This window comes from Esox lucius, chromosome 9 (assembly GCF_011004845.1).
Source record: "Esox lucius isolate fEsoLuc1 chromosome 9, fEsoLuc1.pri, whole genome shotgun sequence".
Classification (NCBI taxonomy): domain Eukaryota; kingdom Metazoa; phylum Chordata; class Actinopteri; order Esociformes; family Esocidae; genus Esox; species Esox lucius.
The window spans coordinates 18,942,075-18,967,801 of NC_047577.1; the positions used below are offsets into that span (position 1 = coordinate 18,942,075).

The 25,727-nt window shown below is 44.7% G+C and overlaps 1 long non-coding RNA gene across 1 annotated transcript; it reads right to left on the minus strand.

The window, feature by feature from the left end:
- Nucleotides 1–1,304: 1,304 nt before the first annotated feature.
- Nucleotides 1,305–25,347, minus strand: LOC109616153. Its single transcript, XR_002197236.2, has 4 exons — nucleotides 25,266–25,347; nucleotides 3,921–3,998; nucleotides 1,475–1,570; nucleotides 1,305–1,388 (listed from the first exon to the last, which is right to left on the minus strand). It is a non-coding gene; the product is annotated as an uncharacterized LOC109616153 (long non-coding RNA).
- Nucleotides 25,348–25,727: the final 380 nt, after the last annotated feature.

Genomic DNA, 25,727 nt, shown 5'->3' on the forward strand with positions numbered 1-25,727 from the left:
TTCTGACAGACTTCTACACATGCGGAGACCACACAGCGATGCTACGTAATTCCTCCCAGTTAACACGGTATACATTGGTGGTCATAGCTGATGGTTACCGCATGGCTAACAAACCCAATTCAATTTGAATAACGTTGGTGCAGGCAGGCATGCTGTCTACACACACACACACACACACACACATTCAGAGGAAGAGAACTCTGATTTGTGATCCAGAGAACTTGTGTTTGAACACCTGTGATTGACAGCGCGCCAGGACGTGCGCCAAGCATCTATTAAATGGACAAACATGAGACACTTAGGACAGTGCACACATCAATAGACAAACTGTTTTTTCCTTTGTTGGAAGTACAGATTAGCTTACTGCACTTGCAAGAGCAGGTGTTTGACTTTATACGAGCATGTACTAGAGTCACTGGAGCATACCTTTGGACACACACGCACACACACACGGACACTCACACACACACAGGCAAGTAATCACATTCACATACGCACAGAAAGGTAGAACTCAAGCACTTCTAGTTAATAATGCAACACTATGTGGGAGATATTGCTTCCTTTAGTCTCCCATTTGCAGCTTCCACCATAAGATGGTGGAGAATAACACCGGACCTTTTACTTTTACTTTGGTCCACCAGTTTTAAAACTCTATGAAAATGTCTTTTTTGATATTTACAATGTATTTCACAGCAATTTTTATGGTACTGTAATGCTTACCTCATCCACTGTCACATTATATTTGATGGACTTTTCGGAGATTACAATGCAGACATTCCAAAACATTGTGTGAAGCAGTTTTGATGTCCTTAATGTGGCTTTCTGGGTCTGGACCAGTCTGTTATTAGGACACGATCGGAACCAGAAGAGTTTAAGCCCTTCATGACAGAATAGAAGGGAATAGCCCTGCCATGCAATGTACTGTATGATGTTAACATCTTTAAAAACACCCTGAAGTTTGAGCAAAACCTAGAGGCCATCAAAAAAAAGAGCAAGAGCCAAAGTAATTCATTGTTCTCACACACCCATAGCAAACATTTTACAGTGCTTTCACGGCTTGTTCCCCTTATCCTGCATACGCTCGTTCACACCTCTCCCTTTTTAGAACAGGAACCTCCTCGGAGCCATTGTGAACACCTGCTCTCCGAGATCGGGCCTCATTCTCAGAGCGGCCGGGCGGAAGTCCTCGAGACATCCCGAGGGACCGCCTCCGTGTCCTGAACCCGCACTTCTGTCTGCTCACCTTGGATACCGCCTCCGCCGTCCCATGAGTCACACTGCACCCGGGAGCCCTGGTCCAAGTCAACCGGACCCGGAAGGAGGACCCAGGCCCGCTCTGGAGATATTAACGGCAGGGCTAAACTGCGGCGGCTGTGGACTTTTAGTATCTGGAATTACACAATGCACTTCAAGCTGAGGCATTCATTCGTTCTTTTTTTCTTGATACTGTCTGTATTTGTCCAGTCTGAATCACCTTGTCAGACCTGAACACTCCACATGTGGGGGATTAATACATTTGTATTGTAGCGTGCAGGTGGTCGAACAGTCGGGCGGTATGAAGAGTTTGTTCCTGGGAAGAGAATACACATCTTTTAACAGCACATGCAGCTAAAATACGGGTAACAGACTAGAATGGGGTGTTTATATTCAAGTGTGAAGCGTAAAAAGGCAAGAGATCAAACAATGTATGGGCCGAAACAGGAAAGACAATGAATTGGAAGGATGAAGAACATGGAGGCATACATATAGTTTGAGAAGAAAAGCAAGAGAAAACAAAAACAAAACGTCCTACAGGCCTACGAAGGGTAGCCAGGGTAAGACCGTAAAAGAACATCACTATTTGAACACTAAATAAAAACAAATGAAAAATTAATTGTTGTCCTAGTTTTTGTGGCGTTAGAAAAGTAATGACAAGCCTTAACATGACTGGAAATATATGGGTGCCACTGTTAAATGTTTGGGCCCTACATGAGGTCCGGGCCTGTGTTAAAAACAAAATGCATCTCAGAGAGTGCTGACTTATGTCATGTAAGCTTATCCATTAGGATAAAAAGGAAAAATAAACGTAGATTTTGATCTCATTTCAGAATACTCAAAACTAAAGGGCTTGGAAACAGTTTGGCCTGACATATGTTATATACAGTATTGTTGTTGTAGACCTCGATGTCTGGGCTCATCTGAGATCTTAGCAGGGGTTGGTCCACTACTTTCGTCCCTCCTGCTCCTCAACTGAAACCCCTGTGCCCCTTGAACTATGACCTTGTGGAACAGGTTGAGCTGCTGTAACAGGGATTGTCAAGGCAGCAGTATGTGGTTTGGGGAGCAATTTCCCCAAAGGCCTTCGAAAAACCAACCTGGGAGACCCAAGCCTCAATAACCAAATGAGATTAAGATTACCATCTTAGCTGCTGCTACATTAAGACGATAAGGCTAATGAGAGTGGCCAACTGCCTCAATTCTATTACTTTAGTATCTTTGGATGATTAAAAAAGAGGCTTTTGTGAAAATGTTCTTAGAAGAGATTTGTTTCTTTGTCGTCTCTTATGTGAATGATGTGCATTTTTGATTTGCTCGATAATTTTCAGTATTATACGGCGCAAGTTCGTTTTTCAGTAGTTGTGTGTATTCAAGCAATTATGGTATATGATATATGTTCAGTCATCTGAAAGACTAAATATTATGGCTGAACATCGTACACATACTGTACACACACATGCCTGCACACACTGTTTCCTGATAGGGTTTTCGCTTCCCTTGTTTAAATAAATATATCTCAGGGATAAACACCTTTCCTTTAAACCTCAAATCTCACAAAAGCCAGACAGAAATGGACTCAAAGCTCTTGTTGGTGTTGTTATAGTAAAAATTTTCCTGTTTAGTTTAGATAACAAATCAGTTGACCCGGAAGGTTAAAAAGGACCATTACAAATTAATCCTGGGTTTTAATAAGTCTGTCTTAAGCCAAGGGATCTTGACTCCAAAAGAAAAGACTGAAAAGGGGGAGGGAGAAGAAAGGAATCGGAGAGGAAAAGAAATATATTAAACCCTGTGATCACAGCCAGCTTTTCTTGTTTGTTATCCCTTCGTTTTTCATTTAATCCAATACTCCCTAATCCAATTTGTCTATCGGGCTTCAACCCTAACTTATCCTGATCTACGTTTTTCTTTCTTTCTTTTTCTTTTTTTGAACACATGGCAGGCCATTCGAAGGGACCACTCGTCCTTTTTGCAGACTAACGGCTCACCGAAACAAACAGAAAACTAAGGAATAGATGGGGGGGGGGGGAATTAAGAATTGGCTAACATGATCAGCTCCGAACAACATACAAGTGAGAAACTTTTTATGAACAAAATTGAACTGACTTCGTCCTGAATATGCATGAAGAGCGATACTCGTATGTGGGGCAGCCACCCACTGAAGGGGAATATTGGAGTAGCACAAAAGGATTGATTTAATTACTTGGAGTGGACCCTGCGCTTCGGAGCAGTCTTGCTAAGAAGTGAGTGAAAAGGTTGGCAGTATCCTTGCACTATTTTTGTGAAGGGGTTGGAGTTGGGGGCGGGGCGCAGATGGTGGGGGCATAGCGAGGTGGTCCAGCTCCTTAAGTCACCAAAACTAATCTGGAGGTATAAAGCACTTGTGATTGAAAGGGTCTTCAGTGATTGCGAAATGGACATAGAGCACTCTCTGTTTAACGTCAACCTGGTTAAACCATTTTCTACGATCCGGGCCAATTATTTATCCTTTATCCAGAACATCCTTTATCTCATCTCCTAAAAATGAGCAAAAGCTACATATGGTCTTTTGACAGATGTTTCAGAATCCCAAAAGCATTAATTGCTCTGTTGGGTGGGTGAATTGAGATTTGCAGTAGAAAACAGACACAAACACACAGTCAGACACAGGCTTGTCTCAGTACCTGAGTTTAAAGGACAGGATATCAGCGGGTTCTGTGCTGAGCTCAGGATCCTCCGGTAGAATCTATGGTTAGCCAGATCTGGAAATGTTAAGTCAAAATTAGTTTGTACTAGCCAAAATATATAGTTGAGAATAGCAACAATTTCTGCCATAACACAACATGAGTGTTTTTATTGAAGATGCTCACTCATCTTTATTAGTGTCGCACTGGTGATAGCTAGGAGCTCAGATCTTGTTGAGTAACAAACTCACTGTGACATATAGATTGCTGAAACTGGCTAATGTTTGTTTCACTTCATAAAAATCCTCTCCTCTAAGCTTAGGTACTAAAACAACACACACGCGCGCGCGCACACACACGCACGCACGCACGCAAGCACACACACACGCGCACACACACGCGCGCACACACACGAAGTACACATTACTCTTTACTAACACCATTCACTGCTTTAAATGGCAGATGAACTACAATGCAAAGCTGTTAGGCTGGATTCAATTTAGTTCAACATTCTATTCCTCTGTCCTTTCAGTTTGTATAGCCCCACTCCAGTACGTAGGTAAAGAGTAATAAGGTAAATGAATTCAATTCATTCACCTTTTCTCCCTGACCACTGTAGCATTTGGCTTTGTCAAAGATGGTGACAGATTCAAGGGGCCTTTAGTGAAAAACAGAGCTCTTGAGATGTTTCTGAGGACGTTGTAGACGTGAGACCCCAGAGCAGTGCTCACCTGACAGATCCCTGAGAGGTGTCTAATCAAAGGACCCCTTCCACCACATCAACCAGACAATGAGCGCAGAGGGCCGATTCTAGGGCCCGCGCTCAACAGGCACCAGTGACAACAGAGCCCCTAATAATCTCATGACAAAAGCCAAAAGGCATCATCCTATTAACCAGTGTGCCTGGGCGCTAATATGAGCTACTGCCCAGGAGCCTTTCACAGGGCTCAGTGCTATTAAAGGGGGTCTAAAACAGCCAGCGGGAACCTAGAGCCCATTCACCTTTCATCTGCCGGGCTGTTGTTTGGCTCACTATAGCCGAGGCCAACTCAAGATGTTAGTGATCTCATTACGGTGCTTGTGAGGAACACCCTCCAAAAAATGTGAGCATCTTCTCTTTTCTTTCGCACTCACTTTCCTTCCGCCTTCGAACCCTCATCAGTGCCTCGCTCAGCCATGAATCGATTATTAGGCTACGGCAGATCTGCCAATATGTCTGATTTTCATAGACGTTTGCTCATCTGTACCCCCTGTTGGCCCCTCTTTCTTATCTTTTCTTTTTCGGGAAGGGAACAGTCAATGAACGGGCTCGAGCTGAAAAGCGTCACCAAGGCCCCCGGCTCCCAAAAAAAAAAAACCCGATTGGATTTCTCATTTAGTTGTCTTTATGCTGCTAGCGCCATCGGTCCTTGAAGGTGTTGAAAACATGGGAAGCGCCGGAGGGATCAGAGCAGCCTCATTAGCATCAGCTCCGGATTGGAGTGGCCATGGCTGTATGGCGAGGACTGCTCCTCTGCTGGGTCCCAGACAGCCGCCAGTGGTGTGCGTTGCCTTCATCCCTCATTGTGCTTTTGTGTCCTTTCAGGGGGGTTTTCGGTCGCGTTGTCAGGGTTGTTTTCCTACGACTCAAGGTTGCAGAAAGGATCACGGGAGGAAAACAATGGCATCTTCGCCTTCCTGTACTTGACTGCAGCATTAATGGGAAATTCCTCAGGTTTGGTATCTGGATTAATTCCCTTTCACACTCAGGTTTGGTATCTGGATTAATTCCCTTTCACACTCAGGTTTGGTATCTGGATTAATTCCCTTTCGCGATTCGTCTTCGACATGGGCCTGCGGCCCTCAAACTCAACTTTGGACCTCAAAGCCAGTTCCACTATGATTTCTCCCCCCATTACAACCCAACAATAAGGGACTGATTTAGATCTGGGACACCAAGTGGTTGAAATTGATTATAAAGGTAGGATAGAACAGTTAGAAGGATCTGAACCAGGCGTCAAAACAACCGGTACTCTTTTTAAGACGCATTTTATCATGTTAGTTCACAAATGGCAAGCATTAGAGAATGTCCATTCAGAAAGTCTATTATTAGACTGAATTTTAGGCAGATTTGCAGGCCAAGCAGGAATGTAAGAAGCCATGTAAATGTAGCCATGTTAACACACCCATATCCACTCTAACCTTCTAATAGGTTGACAGAACTCTTATTTCTTAAATGTAGACAGAATAAATTTGCGTCAGTATTTATGAGGGAGATATGACTATAGAGGAGTACACATTGCCAAATGTTGTTCTGCTAACCTTTCCCAGTTGTGGGGAAATGTGAAATGGATAAAGGTCTCCGTGGAAGGGTTTATCTACTAAATCCTGGTGGTTGGCCCAGCTATCTTGGACAATGACCCCAAAGAATGTCAACAGCTCATTTCCACGAGAGCTGGAGGGAGTCATAATCTGCTGCCGCTGCTCCAAAGCCCATATCTCAAACACTGAATTAAAAAAAAGAAAACGCTCGGCTATCGTTAGCCAGGCCATCTTCATCGCCTCTCCCCTTGACACTCTGCATTTGATTGAGCGCCTTTAGCTGTTGTTGAAAATAAAAAGGATTTTAAGTAACAAAACATGAGACAGGGTTCATTCCTTTCTCTATCTGCAGTGTATCTGTAAATAATGTTTACAGAAGTAACCAAATGGTGGCCTTTCAGGGCAAGAATGTACACATCATGATTACAATATTGTCTCACCAATGTTCACGTCAAATAAATAGGATTTCCAGCATTACTGCTGGCCCCCGAACACTATTAGACAACACATGCCAACCACCGGCGTGAGAGAATGGAGGACGGAGGCAAATCCAGAAACACTTCAAAATTGTCATTAGTGTCGAGCAACATCCTTTCATTACTGAGTTTATCAGAGCAACCAGCCATAGGAGGGAGGTTCATGCACCCTTGAGCACAAAGACTCAAGTTGTTCTACATTTACAGAATCATTTAACTTTTAATTGTTCTTTAAATTACAATTGCAAATAACGTCGCCGCCCGTGGTTATGCATGGCCTGGAAAAAAAAAAGAGCAACATTTTTAATGATTAATTTCCTCGTTCCTAACTAATCTCCGAGGGGGGAAAGAAATGAATGAAAAAGGGGCTGATTTTCTCTGCCTGCTACTTTAGTGGAGGTGCCGTAGTCGTCCGCAACACTGCCTGCTCAGGACCAGATGTTGCAGAACTGACCAACAATTGGGCCTAAAATACGGAGAAGGTGGGGGTAAAGGAGGAGGCTCGAATAAATTAATTGCTAATTTCTCCGTCTTTGATGGAATTAGGCTCACTCCTTTCCCCCATGTGCTGTGTGAATGTCCATGCGTTAAACGTTTTTTCGCCCCCCCCCCCCCCCCCCCCCCTCTTCTTTCTTTCTCCCTCTCTTCCCCCTCTGCTTTCTTGCCGGTTAAGGGCCACCCAGAGGAGAGCGAGCGATGCAAAACCGAGGAGTAATCCCTCTGTTTATCTCGGCTCCGAGGCTCGGCCCCAACCCTGCCACTATTATCCCACGGATTTAAGGCAAACTTTCGTTTATTGGCCGGCCTCGGTTTTTCTATCCAACTCCGTTGCCTGAGCTGGAGATCCCCCTACGAAGCCCCCTGTTCCAATGCGGATGGATTTGCATAGAGCAACAATGCATGTTGCCGGGGCACTGATTAGTCAGCGGTGGGACGGCGCTACTCGTATTCGTGGCTCGCCCCCCGACACACACACACACACAGCTATGGAAGAATGTTGGCCTCCAGGGGGGAAAGAGCAGCACCTTCGTGACATATCTGTTGCCAGCTACCAGGCCAGGCCCTCTTCCGCCTCGGCCCCGACTCGAGGCGGCCAGAAGAGACATCGGCACCAGCACTGACGAAGACCGACTCTCTGCAGGCTAACGACGACACACGTTCCCTAAACACGTCAAGTCAATATCTAGCAAGCGCACAGTACATCCAATCTTCTGCCGCCAAACATCGGAGCTCGGGTTCAACCCAAGTAACATCAAGAGACACCCTTATCCGGGGGCAGGTCACAGTAGACGGTCGCGTCCCTTAACTTTCGTTGTTGCACTGACCCAGTACGGGAATCGAACCCGCGACCCGACGTTCCAACTAAGCTACACGGGAGCTACACGGTTCACATATAGTGCTCCGGAAAGGCCCAGCGGTTCTATAACAACTGAACATCCAAGAGCCGGCGCTTGTGAGAGGGTCTGTGGGAGAGTGTAGTGTATTGGTGACAGGGACCATATACTGGGCAGGGCCCTTGTCGTGAGGCTGAAGACTATTGAGTCAACGGTGCTCCAGATGAGTGCTAACAGAACGGCAGGGGAACACACAATGTAAAGATAGGCCTGCAGAGACCTGAATGAAAAGCCTCTTGGCCTTGCGGGTAAATGGAACTCAGACCACCCAATTCCCACATCCACACAGGCAGACCTTATCTCCTCTCCTAGCGTCGGGCAAAAGAAATGAGGAGAGGAGAGAGACGTGAACAAGAGGTCGAAATAAAAAAAAGGGGAATGAAGAAAGGCGCAAAGACATTAACGGCGACCGCAAGAAAGTGGGAGATAGTGAGCAAGCAGAGAGGTGCTAGGAAGAGATAGCCAGTCAGTCAGTCCCACTTACAGTCTGTTGACACTAGCTATTCTTATTTGCGTAATTGGCCCCGCCTTCCCCATTAGCGCCAGGCTGTTTGACTCCCCAGGGCATGTGTTAGAACAAATTTGAGCAGTGTCATATTGCACGCGTTTCAGCAGGGCCGACAGGGTTAGCCTCACATTAGCTTAATGAATTAATCTGCTGGGCTAATGGCTGCGCTAACACCATTAGTCTACAGCAAAGCATCTGAAGGAGGAATTCCAGCAGGGAGTGGTTTTTTTCGATCATCTCCTTAAGTTGCAGACAACTAAAGTAAAGCAACGGCTCTTCCCCAAATACAATAGAATAGTTTCCTTTCCTATCACCTTCATTTCTTATCTGAACTGGTATTCATTAGCTGCTTGTCATGGAAGCAGTCTGGGCCTGGCTCGAAAGGCAAATAAACTGTTGTAATTCTTCTCAAACAGGTAAAACGGTGAACTCCTAAAATAAATAACTTAAATTAACTTAAAAATATATAACATTTATAGGTATTTTAATATTAGACCTGCTCATCAGGAATTGTTTTAATCAGTGAAATGTTTCCATATACAGTATCTCACAAAAGGGAGTACACCCCTAACATTTTTGTAAATATTTGAGTATATCTGAAGAAATGACACTTTGCTACAATGTAAAGTAGTGAGTGTACAGCTTGTATAACAGTGTACATTTTATGTCCCCTCAAAATAATTCAACACACAGCCATTAATGTCAAAACCGCTGGCAACAAAAGTGAGTAAACCCCCTAAGTGAAAATGTACACTGTTATACAAGCTTTTCACTCACTACTTTACATTGTAGCAAAGTGTCATTTGAAAAGATTGTGTTGTCACATGAAAAGATATACTCAAATATTTAGAAAAATGTGAGGGGTGAACTCACTTTTGTGAGATGCTATATATATATTGCATTTCCTAGTCATTCCAATGTTTCTCATCAACTGCATTACAATTCCAGGCATGTGGATGTCTCTTAGCCAAAATACACTCTAGGCTAAAGGAAATAACAACTACTTAAGAAATGGAATGGCTAGTTTAGCAAGTCAATGGAGAGGAATCATTAGCAGGCACCCAGCCATTGACCATTAACTGATATGACTGTCTTGATCAGTTAACATGTCAATGGGCCACCTAATGAACCACATAGCTCAAATTCAATTACACTGTCCGGACCTAATTTGTTAACTAAATGATGATCATTAGGAATAGTAACCCCCCACCCCCTCCATACACACACACACACACACCTAAAGATAACCAATGTTTCAGCTTCATCTATTGTGGATGGGTTGGAATGTGAAACCCTTCCCAGTATACACTGAGAAAACTGAGGTGAATTAAATGGATGGACTATCACGAGTTACACAAATATAATCGCCCTTCAATTTATTGGTGACAGCATTAATCGGCTCATCAATACACATGGATCAGGCGCAGCAATGCAAAGCTACGAGGAGATATGTTACCCATCTTTCTCATGCAGTGGCATGAACAACATTCTCCGATTGTTGTTAAAGCGGCCATTCTTTGCCAAACATATTTGACTGACACTGAAAACCCCACCATGAAATTCCTATCTATGACAGCCTGGTCCACACTGAGTAAGATGCTGCAAGATGAAAGGTAGAAGAATCCTGTCACAAAATGTCCATTAAGCTGAAAATAGAATGAGCTCCAATCACTGTCTTATTTCTTTTTTGGCAACGCGCTGCAGCCATGCGAAATTCCACCAGCTTATTGCTGATATCATTATTCAGCAGCCGAAGAAAGTGTCACATGCAATGCAAGGTCCTAATGATAAGGGTTGGTGAGCATGCTATATCAAAATATCAATATCATTTTCCTCAGTCGGCTTTATCTCTTCTAAGCACCCCCCAAAATGGCCGCCCCCACCACCACCTGCCCCTGTACGCTGCGACTCCCTCCCAGTCCCACCCCCTTCCAGCACCCCTCCCATTCCACCAAACCATTGCTTTTTATCTGCAGATTTTCAGACAATGCCTGGAGGATCCCGTCGCCTAATCTCCCCCCCCCTCCTTTATCCCACTGTTAAAGAATGTTTGAAAGGGTGACACCAAAACTAAAAAAAGAAAGAAAAAAAAAATCTCCAACATCTGGGGTAAAATGTGGCGGGGATGGGGGATGTGGGGAGAATTTTTGAAATAAATAAAATGGCCAACGTTCTTCATCCTAGACGTTGGGTATTGCATTTCACGTGAAATGGATCCTGGAGATGTGGAAGACAAGTTCACAAAATAACAACTGATCTTACGGAATTTCATTCCAGTGAATATAAAACATTGAAATGTTAATGTGAAATATAAGAAAAATACATTCGTCAAATCTTTGGTTGAATTTTTTTATTTTTACAAATGTTAAGAATGTAATCTGTAGATATTGGCATCTCTTACAAAAACTATATAAATTAGACAATATGAAGTGCTACAAAAATTTTATTATTTGAACTCCATCTTTGACTAATGAGGAGTTTTTAAATATCCAAAAGAATACCAAAAGAACTTCCACAAAATGTCATCATCATTAAGAAAACAACGAAAAGGACAGGCTTTTACAAAAGAAATCAATTGAAAACGTAAGTTCAACTCAAGTTTAATACCCAAATAAACAAGGGGCTATGTCAACCCAGCACTTCACCCTCTCCCAAGCACAACCTGGAAGGGTATTATGTTTAAAACACTTTATTCCTTCCTTACTTCGGAAAGATTATACTAGTTATCCCATTAAAGTTGAGTAAAAACGCCATTCTTGTGTCTTTAAGCTCTTGCATAGGAGGTCAATAACACGATGCCTCCGTTTACAAGGCTGGCCTGGGTGTAATCTGTGCCAAAGTTACATTAATTAAATGGTAAGCTTCTTCAGCAATACGTTCCTAAAAGAACTTGGCTGATAATATACTTAAAGCGGGGTGCGGGCTGTTTGTTTCAAAGCCAGCAGACATTTAGCCATGCGTCTCACGTACGGCAGCTTAAACCTTTGGCTAAAACCAGGGGCTTGACAATGAGCGCTCCGGCTGGCACAGGAAGTGCATTTTCAACTTATCAAAGCAAAACATATTTGTGCTCAGTATACAGAATGTACACTTTTTCTTAGACGTTTGTCTTCAGTAGTCATTTTTTTTATTATAAGCCACATTCAAAAGGTGAGATTTTAAAATGATATATGTTTTTAAATAAATATTTGACCCATCTAAGAAACTTGAAACTTCTGGACTGTTTTTCTAAAAAGAGAAAACCAAAGAGTAAATACAGATTACATATTTTTATTTTAATGGATACAGAAGTTAGCAAATGTCCCTCTACCATGAAAACCTTGCTGTGTGTGTGTGTGTGTGTGCGCGTGTGAGTATTTGTGTTAATATCCCCAAAATCAGGCACTTAGCAAATTCAGCCATTGTTTTGTTATCACAATTATTAATTCCTCTAATGGTATTACTTCCCAGTGTTATTTTCCTGTAACCCCGGATGAAAGACTAACATGTTAATTAAATGTGCTGCTCTGAGCCCTCTGGTGGGCATCGTTAGGGCACTATTGTAATTAACAGACTGGGAATTCCCCAACCAACAATTAGGAAATTTAACTATTACCAATTACTATTTAATATGAAGACAACAAAAGCAGCCACAATAACCTTAAAGAGCAATTATTAATTATGTTAAGCAGGATGTTTAAGTGCTCAACTTAGCTCTGACTCCTCACACCTTCCTTTTTTAATTATTGATATCGAATACAGGCAGGCAGAGAAAAAAGGCGCGCAAGTTTGTTTTAGCATAATTTTACCAGGATTTCGAAGTCTGACTTTGTATCGTGAAGGAGTCCCCTCCCCATAGCAACACCCCCTGCCTCTTCTCTCTCCAAACAGCCTGCACCCCTGCGGTCTATCAAATATCACCCCTCACAAATCAATTTTACACATGATCGCCACCCCCCCCCACCACCCCGCCTGCTGGCCCATCCCCACTAATTAAGTGGTGAAATTAGCATATATATGATATCAATGGTAAACATCACTCGGCTGGTAATTCACAAACGTTCCTGGATAATGGGAGGGTTGAACACCTATTAACCCAGGGCCAACAGCACTGGGACAGGCTGGGACATCCTCTAACCCTGCTGCATCTCCCTGAAGGAGACAATGAGGGTGGCTTGAGGTATCGGGAATGGCATGGGATGTGCCGGCTGAAAGGACTCGTCCAGCGTCTTGGCGAAATGAAAAAATGAATTAGGAAATTCTAAATGTTTTAATCGCGGTGGTCGAGCACAACAAACCACATTAAGACAGCTTGGACTGTTTCGTTTTACGGGAGAACGCTAATAACTTTCTAGCACAGATACAACAATGTGTTTGGATGGAAAATCACGTTGGGGCTAGGATCCGTGACTAATGAGGTGAGCCGCAGTGTGACACAGGCGGTTATCAGGACCTACTGCAACATACAACAACAGTCCTTTAGCATAGCAACAATCACCAATGAAGGGGGGGGGGGTGCTTCTCCCCAAGACCCATTCTTTTGCCTCCAGGGGCATGGGGATGCCTGTTCCTCCTGGGGACAGGGAAGCAGTTTATCCTCCTCTTTTAGGCCCAAAACCCCACAAAGAAATAATTCAAGGTCTGAAGACTTAGCATGGAATTGGTCTGTGAAAGGTTACAATGCATCTTAGAGGGGACGGAACTACAGTGCAAACAGCAATCCATAAACAGGATGATGAAAAAACAGCACATAAAAAATGAAATCTCTATACCCTTAGTGAGTAAGTGAGCGAGACTGACTTCGATCCTGAGCCAGGGGGTAGAAAGCGACCAAAAAAACCAAAAAAACATTCAAAGTTCTAAATCAATTAACCGGCAGCCTGTCCTGACTCTGTGCGCCACACACAGTCCTGTGGCCCTTTTCAACCCAATCCCCTCTTTCCAGAGAGGTCACGGTCAACACGGCTGCTCCATGAGCTGCGCAGAGGAGCGGGATTAGGCCTTGTTCCTAGGCTTTGCAGCTCTTTAATCTCTAATCCAAAACCATAATATACACTGCAACCTTCCATGGCAGTCAGTCGCTCATCGGCATAAGAGATAAACCTCGGACTCAAGCACTCGGGTGTCAGAGGCCACTCAAACAAAATAGTATTTGTTTAAATTCCCCCAAGCCCTCTGGAGGACTAATGGGGCAAGCAGCACAGCGTATCAGAGCGACGTGTGGGGGTGATGGATGTCCAGTGTCTGCACTGGAACGGACTGGGACCATGTGACATGGGTACCTCTGGAAATAAAACGTGCGGTCATCAGTCGAAGACGCTGAATTGAATTCCACCCTGTAGATCTAATTCGAAATGGAAAACTGGGATGCCTGGTCCAAAGGGCCCAGGATGAAGGGGTCTGCAGTCCGCTGGGTCTGACAGCTGGCGTGAAACTTGTGCTGAAAACACTGTTTAGGGAGGCTGTATTGATCCAGTCCACTGGGACCCCAAGGTGTGATTAAAGGGATATGTCACCAAAAATCAATGTTCACCCTTTTTTTGCCACTTACCTTGGCTGTCGTCGAGTTCATCTGGACAGTCCGCAATTCGGGAAAATACTTTGGGCAGCAATGACTCATAAGATCCTGATGTATGTCGGTTACATGGGATTGTGTGGCTAGAGTAATTGCTCTAGAACCGGCTCAATCTAAAAGTCGAAAGTGATCCAAAACACTGGCCCGTGCAGCCAACAGAAATGGATGACGGCTGGGCAGTGGCAGGCAGCTTGACAGAGAAATGCGTTTACATTGATTGATGAGCGGTTGATGATGAGCATCCATGATGTTGGAGTCTGTGGTATAATGGGCAGGGGTTGCAAAGGTCATTGGTGAGAGCTCCTCAGTCAAGGAGCTTGTTCCAATAACAGCTAATCACAAGCAGATACTGTCAGTCAACGGGTCTCTGTTTGAATGGGGAAGAGGACAGAAGAAACTAAACTATTAGAAATTGAGCTTGTGACAAATTATCTTCCGTGCTCATCTTCATTTTAGTTTTATACCTACTAAGGAAATATTATCAGAGAGTGCAAGTCAAAACAATGCTAATCACAACAGCGGAAACAAGAGCGAGATGGTAAAAATAAAACATGATTGGGGAAACAGGCCAGGTCTCCAAGCTGAATGTTAAACAGAACTGCTCATGGTTACAAAGATTGGTTGTTCTTCTGTACCACTGATTTGGTTTGGTCATGGGCAAAGTGTTGTTAATCTCTCAAGGGATTCCCACTTCGCCTTAATGAGGTAAACAAAGATGGCCGACAAGATATTCAATAAACATGCCCAGGGTGGATGGTTGTGGTGCCTAGGAAGTAGGTCCTTTATTACACATACCAAACTGCTGTTCATTCAGCACAAGGACCTCTGTTGAGAGGCACTTTTGACTTAATAACTACACCTAATAAAGTGTTGACAACTGGTGGCAAAAAATCATTCAAACATTCCAAGAACTAGAAAATGAACAAAGACAATTACACATGTATAAAGCACTGACCACAGAACAGCCACCTAAAGCAAACTTTAAGGAAAAAGACAATTACACATGTTCAAAGCACTGACCACAGAACAGCCACCTAAAACGAACTTTAAGGAACGTACGACACAGGACACTCCGTCCCGTATTTTGCTAACAATTGAATGTGATGTTCTCAATAACCAAGCAAATACCATAAGAAATCACTTTACTGGTATGACACTTTCCTGTCATTTAAATGCTTACGATGGCATGTGGCTACATACATAGTCATTGACCAGTGGAGATTTTCTTTCTCTGTGACTTCCCAGAAATCACCACTTCTCTCCTGTCATGGAGGAGGAGGGCTTTGGAACTGTGCTGAAATCCGAAGCAATTTAGCTCTATCTTTTAAACGCGTAACAATACAAGCACAGAAAACTAATTAGGTACATTTCGCCTATTTCCATGTTAATGTTGTGTTTGTTGCCATTGTCTCGCTGCACAATGGGCCCAGATGCTAATGAGGGAGTCCCAATAACAGGGGCCTAATGGGCAAGCCGCTCATGGCCATTAGCCCAGAGGCACTGGTGGTGCAACCCTCCCCTCGGGGGAGTGACGGAGCGAGAAATACAACTGTCAACAAACCCCCTCTGTCTTGATAGGGGGCTCAGTGAAACAGGTTCATCTTTCGCTGATCAACAATGATAGTGCATTTGCCCGGTGTGTGTGTGTGTGTGTGTGTGATTGTGTGGTGAGAGTTTGTGTGGTGTGTGTGTGTTCGTGCTGTGTGTGTGATTGTGTGGTGTGTGTGTGTTGCGTGTGTGTCAGAGACAGAGACTGGGAGTGTGCTTGTGCATTAATTCTCACTTATCACCACTTCCTTTCAACATAAACACACGCGGCTTGTTCACACCGGGTTTTAAGACCACTGGCAAACAAGAGCAAAGCTTATTGCAAACAAGAGCTTTCTGGACAGTAGGCCTGAAATCACACCCACCTAAGCAGTCTGCTTTTTGCGTGACTGTGGCATCGACAACACTGTAGTGACAGGAAAAACAAGTGCAAAATGCTATATATAGTAGCTCGGAAATAGGTGGAAAACATTTGCCTTGCTCCGTCAAAATTCGATCTGTTGCTTTGAGCCACAGGGCTATGTAAGCTTGCACGTTTAGTTCATTATTTATTTTTCTGAACGGATTTCAATAGAACAACAAGCAACTAAAGTAACAAGCAGCTGAATCAATCCTAACAAAATCATAAATAGTTTCTAGTAACTGCTTTTAGTCTGGTACCAAGCTAAATGCTAACACAAGATATCCCAAATTCAGCACACATTCTATGAACCATTTCAATTATTTAAATGTAAACTAGAAGTGTTAATTTTGACCCAAACAGTGTTCCATAGCAGTATTTTCCAGCGGTCCATAGTAGTTTCCCCTCTGTACCAGGTAACAATCCAACCCTACATCCCAACCAGAGTTCCTCACTCTGCCACTTTTTGGCTGTTCCATCTGTATGGGAAAGCAGCTCAAAACACTTCTGTCCTTGCCCCTCAATAGAGGAACCAGCTTCCACTTGGGCCTAAGATAGCGGAACCTCTGTCAGATTTAATAAACATCTGAAACCGTACCTACAACCCTAGCCATCCCATCTGTTGCCTTCATGGACCAACGCTTGTTATTTTAATGACGTTTTTCATTTGTATTGTCTACTTCCCTGTAGCCAATAGCTAATTAACTGAGTGTACATACTATTAGATTTGTGTGCTCCACCCAGCTTCACCTAGCTTCTTAAAATGTATGTAATAACTGAAAGTTGCTCTAGATAACAGCATCTGCTAAATTACAAAACTGTAACTGTTTTGTGAACAAGTTTCCTTTATTAAGTTGCTGTCTTCTGTGTCCGGCTATGAAAAGTAGCATGCTAGCAGAGCCAGCCAGTCAAACTTCATATTAAATGAAAGTGATTAGGGTCAGCGATGCTGCTAACCAGGGCAGTCTAACTAATGTTGAGTATGTTCCAACAAAAGTGCGCTAACTAGCTGCTTTCGCTAAATTAGTAACCTGCTAGTTCCCTAGAGATTTTGGATACTAGAAGTTACTTTCTCCCACAAGCTGCTGAAATGTGCAGAACTGATCAAAATTAGTCAAAAAGGGGGGCAGTACATTTAAATAGCTTTATGATGCATGCTGTTTCAGGAGAGCTAGACTACATTGTTCGGGACGTTCCTTTCTGAACAGTTATAATTATATAATAACAGGAAGCATCCTTTAACGTCCTATACCGACAGAGTAACCAATTGTATTCACACTGCAGGGTATACTCTTAGAGAATGTACATTTCCACCACCCAATAAATTTCATTTTTGAAAAAAATCTATAGATCGACTATTGTTGTTAGATTTTGAATTTCAGCTACTAATACATTTTCCCATCTGCTTGTGTTTTTAAATGCCTAAAGTATTCGTTTTCAGTGGTATCCTTCTTTTGACAATTTGTTATCCTCCCATTTATGGCCTTGCATTGTTGCAGCAGCTCTACTCAAAGATCAAGATGGATCTTGGAACGTCGCCTCAAATGCAGACGTTCCAAGCTGTTCTACTTCTGATTACACTGCTTGCACAATGAGAAAGTATTTGCCGGCACCTATGGAGAATGCATTCTTTGGCAAACAACAAGGATTGAGCTTTCAGGCATCCAACAGACATAAACGATGTAACAGGAGAAGGCAACCCTGTCTCACATCCACCCAACTAACCCATGTCACAACCAGAATTTAAACTCCAGACCAAAATTATGTAGCTAAACTGCAGAGCAATGATTGTACTACAGTACTATTCAGGATCCCCTGGAATACAGTGTTTTCGATAGTGTTTCCATTTCCCCATAGAACTGTTTTTCTGGTGGGTTTTCTCCCCAATTTCATCCAATTTGTGATTTAGGTTCTGCTTCATTGCAGCAATTCCCTGTGGATCCGGGCAGTCGATGTTGAGATACGTGTCTTCCGTAGCGCATCCGATCAGTTTCTTATCACACTCCTCACACAACCAGAAAGTATTGACAAGAACCCTTACAAGCTGGAAGAAACGCATCCTCCGTCTACCTTGATTGAGCTCAAAGGTGGCCAAGCCACCACAAAGAGTCACTAGAGCGGAACTAGACAAGGCAACCATATTACTATCCCCCCTAGCACAGACAGTACTGGCAAATTGCACCGCCCTCCACAGGACCCCAAGGCTAATCCTTAAGGGGGAATCAAACCCTGGTCGCACAATGACGCAGCCTACTGCGAGACAGTGACTTTACCACCGCACCATTCAGGGGCCCCAAAACCAGAGGTTCAGACTGTGCTAAGGGGTCCTTTTGCGTCTGCGAAGTTAGGTATCCTCCCCCACATATAGAATGCAAATGTATTGCACATTTTAAACTAAATAAAATACAGGATACAGAAAACAGGCAACCTCTCATCCCTCTGAGCCTTTTAAAGAGTGTATTGTCATGGAGCCGCGCCGGTGTGCATGTTTCCCATTGGTAACATAGCCTCGGCACGGTTGTCGAGGTGTCAGCTTAATAAAAAAAAAAATATATGAAAAAGAGCGCAGCCTCCTGTGAAGCTAATAAGGTGCTAATCCCAGGCCGTCAACCCCCCCCCCCCCACCTTCCGGCCTGCGGGGGAGGCGGTGAACACCGAGGGTGAGGCACGGGGAGCGGGAGACGAGGCGCCGCTTATCGCTGCTCTCCAGACAGTGGCCCCAGATCAATGCACGCGTGGCACGATCAATGCATCTGATAAGGAATTAAGACGGGGAAAATAAACTGTACATGTTATCGGAGGGGGACTTGGTACAGGGCCTAATTATGATGCGGCGTGTGTGCGCGCCGATGATACGGGGCAGCGGCGGCGGGGTGAGGCTGGAGGGGTTATGGGAGCGCTGGGCAGGCTACAAGGGGGGCACATTGTCGGGGGGGGGGGGGGGGTTGTTTATTTGTGATGCACACACTTTATGAGATGGAACACGGTTTGGTTTTGTAATGTCACACAAAGACAAGTCCCCCAATGCAGCGACTTGATTAGAAAAAGAATGGAGACCTAAAAGCGGGGATGAAAATTCAGTCAAAAATGAGCTTCGGCTACAGCGTCAGAAAAACGCGTAGAGACAATGTGGGGTTAAAGGCAACATGAACAGTGGGGGGGGGGGGGGGTAAATGGTCATCAGACATCAACACACCAAAAGGGGTCAAAGTGAAAAAGAAAAAGTGTTCCCATTTCTGTCCCGGTGGTTTTCCCAGTGACGCTCCCTGCCAGGGCAGAGGGGAGCAGAAGGTGCCTGTGTTTTCAGCCTGACGGCTTGATCAGTAGCACCCGCGGTTCGGTCGAGGAAGCATTCTCTTTCTTTCTCTCCCCTCGCTCAGACAGCAGGCTCTCCATTCCAAGGGACCCTTTGATCTCCCTTCAAGCCAATTCAGAAACATCAACTGATGGGGCGGCACAAAACACCCAGATGCCCAGTCCCCGATGAGTCCTCCGCACAAACGACAAGCTTTCATTTAGACCAGATTCCTCAACAGAGAGGAGGGGGTGGGGGGGTGAGGAGGTACGCGGAGGAAGACAAGAGTGGCTGAGAGGGGTTGAGAGAGTGACAGAACATTAGATAGTACAGCTTCTTAAAATGCACTACTTGACGAGAGAAATTGCCTGACTGCCTTTGAGAGGCGAGGACGATAATAGGGTCCTTGGTGTGTTTGTTTGTGCCGCAGCTCGACCTGGGTGTGATGGACCGAGGATGACTGCCGGTCCTAATAGGCCTATTTAAATGTGAATTTCCAGCAAGCGTGAGACAACGGCGGCAAATCCGTTTGTGTTCTCGCCCGTTTTATTTTTACCTCACGACAACCAACCGTCCCAATCAAGACTTTTGAAGGGCTGGGGATAACACCGACCGAACAGGCATCTCAGGATGAACACCTCAACCTGAAAAGTAAACTTTATAAAGAGTACTGACGACGTGGGGAAGAGTTTGAGTAACCGCGCGTGTCAAACCACGTCCCAGAGAGGAGAATGCGATAATCCCATTGAAGTCGTTGGCAGCAGGTGACATTAGTAGAATGCCTCTTGGTCTCGGAGGAGCAGAGGAGAGGACCCAAAGGCCAGGTGTCAATTTGTTTTCAAATATTTCCTCCAGACAAAGAAAAAAAAAAAAAAAAAAGTGTTTAAACACAGTCAGGTCAGAGGGAGTTGGTGCCACACTTCAAAGGGTTTTCAACTACCCCCCCCCCCCACACCCCGTCTCTCTGACAGCGAGGTCACTGTCAACCCTGACAAGTCACCGTTCTGCCATTCACTTAGGGGGTGGAGCTGTGTGCGTCTGTCTGGGTTTGTGTGGGTGGTGGGGTTGGGGGCGGTTGTCGTCGGTGAAAATCAAACAGAGGCCCAATTAAACTAATTCTAACATGCCAGTGATCACGAGAAGGACGCTCACCTGGACCCCCCCACCCCCCCATTTTTCTGTGCATGCCTTTGCCTCCCTGACTCCCAGGCCTAATTGCCCGGGCCAAAAGCCTTGGGAATCTGCCGCTCCAATGTGCTAACAGCCCTTCAGCACCAAGGGGCAAATTCCGACTCAGGCCGGGTCTCCGCAGCGATTCCAGCATCACCTTTAATGAGACAATTTATAGAATCAAAGGCGCTACTGGGACCAGCAGGATGGGGAAAAAAAGAGTCCCGTCACTGTTTTCCCAGCTGCGACAGCTGGTCGACGTGACGCAGAAGAAAAAAAAAAGCGCTTGATATCCTCAAATAAATGACAAAAACCTAGATAGGGCCAGCGTCCATCGCTTCGAGCGACCATGGCACGGGCGTTTAGGCTTTGGTGTCCGTATAGATTATGGAGCCCACCTGCAAGGAGTGGCCGCAGAAAAGTGCAGAGACAATTAACACTGTTGCGCCACGTTCAGAGGCTGCGCCGAGGAACACGGCAGCCACGCATGAATGGATGCGGAGAGAGACAGGGGAAGGAACCAGGCAAAACGAGCGCAGTCACATCAAAAGGGAACGGAGCAGGAGTCCAGTCGAGGACAATGGGCCACAATTAGCATGGCACATGAGAAGCACATGGCAGGGGACACCCACCACCCCCGCCCCGCCCCGCCCCGCCCCGCCCCCATGCTGCGTCGGTTTGGGAAACACGGGGGCCTGCTCGACGAGGCAGACGTAAGGTCTTCGCGTTGACCGCGTCAATATTTTCGGGGGCGCGTCTAACGCCATCCTCCCGTGGAGGTTGGTAGCAGGACGCGGTTCGTTAGGCCGAACGAGACGACGTGACGCTTGGGGGGGGGGGGGGGGCGATGTACGTTTACTGCTTTGTTTACTGTTTGTTCACAGGCAACGTAGAGGAAGATGTTCACGGAGGTCATTTTTAATACTGAAGAGGCGCCAGGTTGAGGTCACCCCAATGCGTTACTGCCCATTGAGGGACATCTCAGCGTCCTGAAAACAGCCTCAAATTCGTTATTTGGCAGTGAGACGGAGAATATCGCCCTGCGGGCAAGCTTAGTCTAAAGCGCAGACACTTCAATGGAGTAACGTGGCTTATTAAAACATACGCATCCTAATAATGAGGGGTCATATGTTCAAACGGGAGTATTTTCAGATAATGTCAAACACGCTATTAATTACATGTTGCTTTGATGCATTATCAAGGCTTGGATTAGAGGACGGTTGTGCCGGGGATCAGCGCGTCTAAGCGTGGTGAAAGAGAGACCGAGACACCGCAGAAAAGGGTGAGGGTGGTGTGACGCTCTTTCCCTGGGAGCGAGGATTCTGCAATGTAATCTTGTTATGCCATACAAATACCTTCTGGGCTCTGGCTATTTTTCCCTTCCTGAAATGGAAACACGTAGCTACACACGTATACATCACAGCGCACGTACACGTACGCGCACGTGCAGATACACGCACACGCGCAAACCCCAACATTAGGAATAGCACGCAGGTGCACATTAATAATAGGACAGGGTGGAGAGAGGTAATTGACCAAAATGTAATCTGGATCATAAATAGCGCTGAATGCTGCTCATCTCTCTGTCACTGATATGAGAGGCGTATGTCAACAGCTTAGAGATATCAAGGCAAGCGATTTTTAAAGCTGCTGGCTAATGCCCCCTGTTGGTCACCCAAAGTCATTAGTTTAGAGGTGACAAATGTCAAGAGAGAATGTCAGGAATTGGAGGCGGTCCCAGCTACTGTCCTGTCCAGTGACGATTCAGCATTTACTGACAGGGAGAAAGGGGACTTTAGAGGCTTGGGGGAAACCAGTGTAAATGGTCCAATGGAACTGGTTGATCATATACAGTCGTTTCCCTGACCCAGACCTAGTCGTGGATTACATCAAAACTTTTTACAATGAGAAGTAGCCATTAAAAGGATGGGAATCCCAAGGCCTGGGAAAGATCATCTAGTGTTCATTTGGTCCTCGGCTCTTTCAGCAAAAAAAAAAAAAAAACTTTTCCGCTGTCTCTGGCAAATAAAATAACAGTAAAGATTTCCATACATATTTTGTATTATATATAATATACAAATAAACGCACTCACATTTAAAACTCTGTAACTAAAACATAAAAAAGCATTCAGGGGTTAATAGGACTGTTGACCGTGGAGAAAATGAAACCAGCTCAGGTCCATCTTACTGAACCATAAGGGATTCAAACTCAATGTCAATAGTGAAGGTCGACGAGGGACCCCAAAACACGATGGAAGGAGAAAGTGCAAGAGAGATTCATCAGGAAATACTGTATGTCTTTGGATATCATTCCTCTTAGTTTGGCTCCCACCCCCTTTGTGCATGGGGGTGGCTTGAATGGCGGAGACTGAAGATTACATCCTTAACATTAAATGGGAAAAGAAAAGTCACCTTGAGGCTAAGGTAGTCAAGATTTACATACATAGACATTTTACACTGTGCTTTTAAAGCTACAGATTCAGAGTAAATACATGACTTTACTCTTAAATTGTTACACAGCACATTGATCAATCAAGTACAGGTTTCATTGTCATTTAAATTCTAGCCATATCCTGGCCTTACTGTTTACAAACATGAATGAAAACATGTCAGTTGATATTTTAGTTATTATTATTTAATTGCTGAATTTAATTAGTTAATACTCTAAGCTGATATATCTGGTGGCTGCCTCTGGAGAAGATGACCTCATAACAGTAGTGTTTATGGATCACTGGGCCGTTGGCCTTGATTTCTGCTATTGAATTATGGGAAATGCATTCTTTTTATTGAAGGAGCGGCTTCCAAATCCAATAAGAGCGTCAGAACTCCTCTGCCATACGGTGAGAGGGAACGCAATGCGGACTAGACTGTAGGCCTACATTTTCTACCCCCCCCCCCCAATTTTTTTTAAATACATTTTTAACAATAACCACCCTCTTTAATACTTTTAATAAACATGGAAATTGGTGCTATTAGTAAACACTTGCCATATGAAAGTCTATCTTAAAATCATACTCCTAGCGCAAAAAAAAAAAATTTGCTACACATTTATCACTTAAATCAATTTACAACTACATGTGGGTTACCGTAATAGATAGACATGTCTGAATACACATCTTTAAGGAGCCTCATAAGAACAGGCCCGAGAGCCATCGTCCACTGGTGCTTGAAAGCCAAACTGTCATGGAGGGCTCAACCTAGCCCCTGAAGCTAGCGGCCTTTCCCCATTCAATCAAAAGATGAAAACTGATAAATGGAAGTTAACGTTCAGTGCATGTATTCATTAGCAGAAATAGATACAGACAGACAGAGCATGTGCCGTGACTTAATTAAAGTTTGATAACGAGCACTTGGATCCACGAGGAGGGATAAAGCCTCCTGGGTTAAAGGTATGTTCCTCTGGATGTCTCTGGCCTCGGGAGCTGGATTGATCTTTGGTGGTGGGTTGCAGAAGGCCTGCTTCCCTGGGCTTAAGGGCCACACACCTGTGTGTGCGTCGGGGCCGGATAAGCCCAGATTAAGCTAAAGTTACCCGCTCTCTCCCTGCAATGTCATTCAAAACCTCAACGGCGACCACGCCAGGGACAAAGCGCCTTTTGGGCCGTCCTAATAAACGCCATTAGCTTTGAGACATCAAACATGAAGGATTATGGGATTTTCAGGAAGGGGAAAAAAAGAGAAAAGATAGAGGGTCCCGGGGACTCCCTCACTCAAGCGTCCTTTTCTCTCCAGAGATTACACTACAATTTGTTTTCCTTTTTCCGCCATTTTGTACATCCCTCCTCTTTTACGGATTCCCAAAAAGCTGTACAGTAATCCCCTGCAGATGAAACTAAGGACCCACCATAAAGGAAGATTACACTGGGGTTTGTAAAGCGCTACTGTTCCGATGCGTGTAGGTATTGGGGAGATCTTTAAGTACTTAACGGAGGGACGGAGCAAAGCAAGCGCACGCCGAACAGACGGACACATTTCTCCTGTATCCACTTCTTACAAGAGCTTACTTCTGTTTACCGAAAACCAGCCGTTTAGAAATATGAAGACCGCCGAAATAAAAACCCACGGACCCCGAAGTCAAGAAGTGGATTCAGAAGGGGGATTAAGTTGAAAACTTGTGTTGAATGACAAGAAGTGCCACGTCAATCTGACATGCCCTGCCTGCTTCTCTCCATTTGCACAAGGAGAGACAAAACCCACTGTGTTGAAGGGCTCTTTCATTCCAAAAGCCTGGGAATTTCTCTCTGGAGAGTAGCGGGTGGTTTAGCTGGTATAGGTAGAGGAAAGAGGGTTTATCTGTGTAGTTTTCTTTTTCCTTCTTCCCCTTTCTGCTCCTTCCTGGTTTGTATTTTCTTATCAGCCCGAGTCCAGAGAGGTGGCTCAGAAAGATGTCAATATCCCACAAACTAAAAAAAGAAAACAAGAAACAGCGGTGGAAGAACGTATTTTCCTACGATTAACGCTGCCATGGCCGAATAGCGGCATCGCCCTTAACATTTTATAAGATCACTTACGGCCAAAACAAAAGGAGAAGAAGGGGCGCCGTTCAACAGTCAAGTTTCAACCGTGAGGATTACTCTCCTAATGTTACACAGATTAGCAGCAGCACAACCTCTGACTCTGCCAGGGAGGCCCGCACTTCTGACTGGGTTCTGAGGCAATGACGACTCTGTCAGATGAATACAATGGAACAGGTGCCCACCTCATCCGCTGACCAGGAGGACGCTGAGAGTGTCTCTGTTGCGATCGGAGATCCACGCTGATCCAATACCGGTCGAGAAATCACGCAGGTGCGTTTCATTTCCCACAGCAGAAGCGATGGGCGTGCGACAACACAGGCCGGCGCGGTGAGAGCACAGATGTCTGTTTGAGGACAACGACGGGGAGAATCCACATTTAGGAGGATCAGCTTGTTCGTATGATCTCAAAGATCAACATCCGCTAAATCTATTAATGCTAGTTAAGAAACAGGATTCAGTTCAGATTGATAAAAGGGTGGGGGGGGGGTGGGGTGTCAATACACAACCTTGATCCGGGCTCTGTTTCAGCTGTGAAGAAAGGTAGGCTAAGCTCAATTGCTATAATCCTGAGTGTGTGATGGGCAGATCTTTTACTTAACGGAATATACCCCATGTTCCTACATCTTGTAACCTATGGATTAGAT